Below are 6,000 nucleotides of genomic sequence, written 5' to 3' on the forward strand. Positions count from 1 at the left end.
TCAGAGTTTTCTGTCTATGACCCTGTACAGTGTGTTGGTGTGGCAGATTAAAGATGGGTGCAACTTCCTTGACACTCTTTCTATCAAGAGATGGGGTCTATTTCCTTTCCCTTTGAATTTCACCTGGGTTGTAGCACATTTGATCAATAGAATAAGGTGAAAGGGAAGTTCTGCTAGGTTTGAACCTTGTCTTTAAGTGGACCGGCAGCTTCTGCCTTGGACACTTGGGCCCCTGAGCCTCAGGTAAAAAATCCTGACTCTTCTTCTGGGAAGACCACATGGGTACATCCTGAAACTACTTAGAGAGGAGTAGGGGCTCAGTCATCCCATTCCAGCTCCAAGCTTAGAAGCAAATTCATCATAGATCGTCCAGTTCAGCCCAGCTCCCACCTGAGCACCATCAAGCGACCCAGGTCAGAGCCACATGGAGCAGAAGAACAGCCCAGTCAAGTCCTGTCCAAGTTTCTGACTCCTAAAAATCGATAAAAAATTGGTACCTGAGGCCATAAAATTTGGGGGAGTCAGTTAAACAGTGACTAACCGAAAAAGTTATAAAGGTACAAATCTTATTATCCTAGAGGTGATAAAGTTTGAAATGAGCAGTAAACAGAGCCACAGACAGAAAAAACAAACTTATGATTACCAAAGGGAAAAGGGAGGGGGATAGGCGTAAATTAAGAGTTTGAGGATCTACTGTATACCACAGGGAAGTATACTCAATATTTTGTAATAATCTATAAGGGAAGAGAACTTGACAAAGAATATATATACATATATATGTGTGTATATATGTATGTATATATATATATATATATAACTGAATCACTTTGCTATACAATGGAAACTAACACAACATTATAAATCAACTTGACTTCAATTTTAAAAAAAAAGGGCAATAAGTGTGAAAAGGGTATAAGTTGGTGAGAGGAAGCTATAAATAGCTGGAAGGTCCAAGGTCTTTGGAGGTCATCATCCCTAAACACAAGTATTCCTTGGTGGTTTCCTGTGGCCACAAGGTCATAGATACCCTTAACTAACTTATTAATTTCTTGGTGACTCATTTCTTTGCTTGTAAATTTGAGGACTTAGCTTCCTCCATGGTGGCAGATTCACTTGCTCATGCTGGCAATATCCAAATTGAAGAAGATTCCTCTTTCCTACTTTTTCCCCTTCTCATAACTCTGGGCATGATTTTAATCATAAATACAAGTGTGATTTAATCAAATAAAGATGTATTCAATTTTCCAAAAAGGCTGAGAGCTCTACTAAATATTAGTAGGTTCAAAAACATTCCCAGAGCACTGGAGCTTTATCGGAACACATTTCAATAAAGGCTCCCTTTGGCATAGATCTCTAAAAATACAGTAAGGGTCACTGCTATTTGGAAAAAAATTTCCGTTTTCCTCTTTCCCTTCATATCAGAAGGCTTTATCCCTTTCCTATTCCGTGTGATACTGCTGTCCATCTGGAGTCATATCATGATCACACCAGTATATGCTCTTTGGAGTCCGTGAACATAACAGAAGTCAGGGGTAGGAGGAAGACAGGACGGTTTTATGTTACCACCATTCATCACGGCTCTGACAGACTATTCTGTAGAGAGGGGAAGGAGAGAGTCGCCTTGCCAAACTAAACATGATTTCCACAGAAGCTCGGGTGTCTTGACTCCCCCGGGCAGGGAGAAATCAACAGACGCAGAACCCCAGATGAAACTAACTCTGAGCTTGCTCCCAGAAATGCTATCTTAGGTCTTTCCCGCCTGGGATTCTGACTCTAGAAAGAGTAACCATCTACAATATGGGACAGAATGACCCCCAACCTTGGGATATGTTTTAAATCTGTGATGCCCATGGCAAATGACCGCATCTGAATCACAAGGAGAGCTCTTGGAAACCACATCTGTCCACAGGGAAATCTTTTCCTTTCCAGGGACAATCAGAATCTCCAGGAAAGAGGCCATGGGCAGGGCTTGTAGAAGCTCCCCCAGGGCTTTTATAGGTAGGGGAGTATCTCCTACACCCACATGTGAGCACACACCCACATACTCTTCCCCTGCCTAAAATCAGTGTCCTGAATAATCCTAATAAATCATCCATACAACCATCTAAACGCACTGAAAACCTCTTCCTAGTGATCCTATCTTTTTCCTCTAGGAAGTAGGCTGTCAGCTATGTGTTAAGTAATACAGTAATCAAAGGGCACCTAGAAATTTCAGAGGCTTTGTCCTTCTGAATAGTTGAGCTCTCCAAACAGCTAAAGATCTGTCCATTTAAGTCTTTTATTTTTCAAAAGAACCTTTAAGCAATTTTGGATATAAAACTCTCTAGCATTTTATGGCATGCGTTCAAGTTATTACCTGAATATAATTTAGCCTCACCTACGTAATTCAAGGCTGTTATCATAAGCATCCATTTCTGTCCCCCGACAGAAGGGAGTTTTATACCAGGGAGCTTTACCACTGAAGGCTGCAAAGACTTCAAATTGCGCTGAAGGCAAGTGGAAAGTTGGAGAAAAACAAGCCAAAATGGGATTTCCAATGAGGCCACAGCAGGTATCAGAAGGCAGGCAGGGTGCCACAGAGACAAAGACTGGGTTAACTACAAACAGGATAAGATTTAGGAAAATTATCCATAAGAGACATCGCATTCTGTGACTTGATCTGAAGTGGCATCACTGGGGTGCACTGGCAAACACCTCAAGTCTAAAGCTTCACCTCCTCCTGTCAGAGTGTCTTCCTCCAGAGCTCCTTCCTATCCAGTGTTTCAAATTTCTTAGTCCCAGAGAGGACCAACGGCTGCCTTTCCAGTGATTCAGCTGCATGTGTGCTGTGTCTTCTGTGAAGGTGTTCAGGGATCTCTCTGACTTACTTCTGGACCTTGGCTGTGTTTCAGGAGGTTAGATTGCAGCATAGCTGAGCTCCAGATAGATAAGGAGATGTTAGTCTTCCTTATTTTCCTTAAAAGTACCTCCTTCCCAGATTCCTGTGTTCAGTGACATTGAACAAACCCAAGGTCACAGTCTCCATTCAATGGGCTTCCATCTTGACCTGTATCTTTTCCAATTGTTGTTCAGTCGCTAAGTTGTCTCTTTGAGACCTCAGGGACTATAGCTTGCCAGACTCCTCTGTCTAGGCAAGAATACTAGAGTGGGTTGCTATTACCTTCTCCAAGGGATCTTCCCAACTCAGGGACTGAACCCATGTCTTCTGCTTGGCAGGCAGATTCTTTACTGCTGAGCCACCAGGGAAGCCCCATCTTTTCCAATTTGGGGACTTTAACTGGAACAGAGCTTGCTGCTCATGTCATGGGGCAGCCAGTGCTGCAGTAACCTCTGGGAATGTACACATCCCTTGAGGACTCATTAAAGTCCTCTAAATTCCAGCCTCCAAGTACAGATCCCCTCCTGGAGATGAGATGGCCTCTGTGAGGAAGACAAACCATCAGTATTCCACTATCAGAGGTCACACCTCAGGGCAAAAAGTCAGGAGCCAAAGAATAATAGTGATTTAGCAGCTTACGTTACAGGCAACAAAACCTAACAAACCTTGCCTTCAATTAACTGAAGTCACATGTCACATAATTAAAACAGGGCCAGAGAGCACAATCCATCTATACAGGGAGGCATGTAAGAGTGTCTTAATTGAAAAAAGAAGAAAAAGGAGGACAGGGAATCATGTTTTTAATTTTCAAATCATCTTATAGTATCTCTGACTAACTTTGATCAAGCTGCTTTTTCAGAGAACTCAGTCTTTGCTTTGCCTCCAAATATCACTCCACCCTCTGGCCGGCCTAGTTTCTCTTATTTTTCTTCTATTCTGGCTGATTTTGAGGCAAAGAGGTAGGAAAGGATTTGCTACAAACAGCAAATGTGGTGAGGAGTGAGCACTTGGGAGTCAGAGTTAGACTTGTATCCCAGCCCTGCCCCCTCCTAGCTCTGTGACTCTGGCCAAGGGACTTAATTTCTCTGTGACTCAGCACCTTCTTCTGTAAAAATAAGAAAGAATGCAGGAGTAGAAAGAATATTTTAAAAGGGTGAAGGTGGTCCAAAGGCACAAACTTCCAGTTATAAGATAAGTAAATTCTAGGGATGTAATGTATGACATAGTGACCATAGCCAGCAATACTATACGGAATATTTGAAAGTTGCTACTAGAGTAAATTTTAGCAGTTCTCACCACAAAGAAAAACAGACGTATGAGTGTATGAAGCAATGGGTGTTAACTGAACTTACTGTGGTGATCATTTTGCAATATATACATATAGTAAATCCTTATATTGTACAGCTTGAACTAATACAATGTTATGTGGCTATTATATGTCAATAAATGGGGGAAAAAAGATGCCTCATCATGCAAACTTCATAGCACAGCTGTGAGAACAGAGATAATATTAATAAAGGGCTTAGCAGAGGGTCTGGTACACAGAAAGGTGACTCTGTCTGATGCTTTTAGAACATGCCTTAAAATTCGAAGGTCTCCAAGGTAGGTACCTGAGGATCCATTATAATAAGTAAGAATCACTTTTCATGAACACACATGTAACTAGTATTTGAAAACTCTTAACAGCTTTAACTTCATTTTCTGAGATTTCATAACCAACATTTATTTGTATGATAATTTTTCCATTTTCCTAATAAATGCAAAGAAAAGTCTTCACCAAATTTCCAAACATTTACAATCCAGGACAATTACAGGTTTCCACCTACAGATGTCAATTCCTCTCATTCCCTCAGATATGCCCACTTCTCAGTCATATTGTCTCACATGTTTCCTCCATAACATTAGGTTTCTTGGGTCAGTTCTTGATCTTGTTTATCTCCCTTTACATACCTTCCCTGGAGGGCAACCCTCTCCCTGAGTCTTTCCTCACCCCCTAGCACTGGGCACCATCTCTACAGTATCGTCTACAGGCCCCTTCAAAGGAGACCCTGTTTTTGCACAGGTGACTCCTTCTGTCAAGAATGACCATCCCTCATCCTGCTCTAACAGATGCTTCTTGAGGCCCCACACAAACATCAAGTCCATAGTGAAATCGTTCCAACTCTGCCCCCTACATATCGTGTTTACATGACACTATGACATATTCACTACGACCATGTCTGCCTGCCCTACTAGACTCAGGGCTTTTACAGCAGTGCTTTCATGTGCATCAGAGTCCCCTAAAGATCTTGGGTCATGCTGATGCCACATGAGTAATAAGCTGTTAAGAACATCTCTCACCTCTTAGTAACTTGGCATCATCATCATCATCACTACCATCATCACCATCATCATCACTGCCATCATCACCATCATCATCACTGCCATCATTATCATCATTCATCACCATCATCACCACCATTCATCACCATCATCACCACCACCATCATCACCATCACTCATAACCATCATCACCATCATCACTACCATCACCATCATCATCACTGCCATCATCACCATCATCATCATCACCATCATCATCATCACCACCATCATCATCATCATCATCATTCATCACCATCATCACCACCACCATCATCACCACCACCACCATCATCACCATCATTCATAACCATCATCATCACCACCATTCATCACCATCATCACCACTACCATCATCACCATCATCATCATCACCATCATTCATCACCATCATCACCATCATCATCACTACCATCACCATCATCATCACTGGCATCATCACCATCATCATCACTGCTATCATCACCATCATCATCATCACCACCATCATCACCACCATCATCATCATCATTCATCACCATCATCACCACCATTATCATCACCATCATCATCACCATCATCATCACCACCACCACCACCATCATCACCATCATCATTCATCACCATCATCACCATCATCATTCATCACCATCATCACCACCACCATCATCACCATCATCACCACCACCATTATCATCATCATCTTTTGACACTGCTGCCCAGCACCTGTACCCAGGGAGATGAGATGCCAGGGCTGCCGGAAATAATGGAGGGCAGAGGTG

At 42.3% G+C, this 6,000-nt stretch overlaps 1 protein-coding gene across 3 annotated transcripts in view; it reads right to left on the minus strand.

Moving 5' to 3' along the window:
* The window catches only part of TGFB2 (transforming growth factor, beta 2), a 95,419-nt gene that overhangs the window by 32,062 nt on the left and 57,357 nt on the right, over positions 1-6,000 (minus strand). The window lies entirely within an intron of this gene.

The sequence above is a fragment of the Bison bison genome, unplaced genomic scaffold (assembly GCF_000754665.1).
Source record: "Bison bison bison isolate TAMUID 2011002044 unplaced genomic scaffold, Bison_UMD1.0 scf7180017864325, whole genome shotgun sequence".
Taxonomy (NCBI): domain Eukaryota; kingdom Metazoa; phylum Chordata; class Mammalia; order Artiodactyla; family Bovidae; genus Bison; species Bison bison.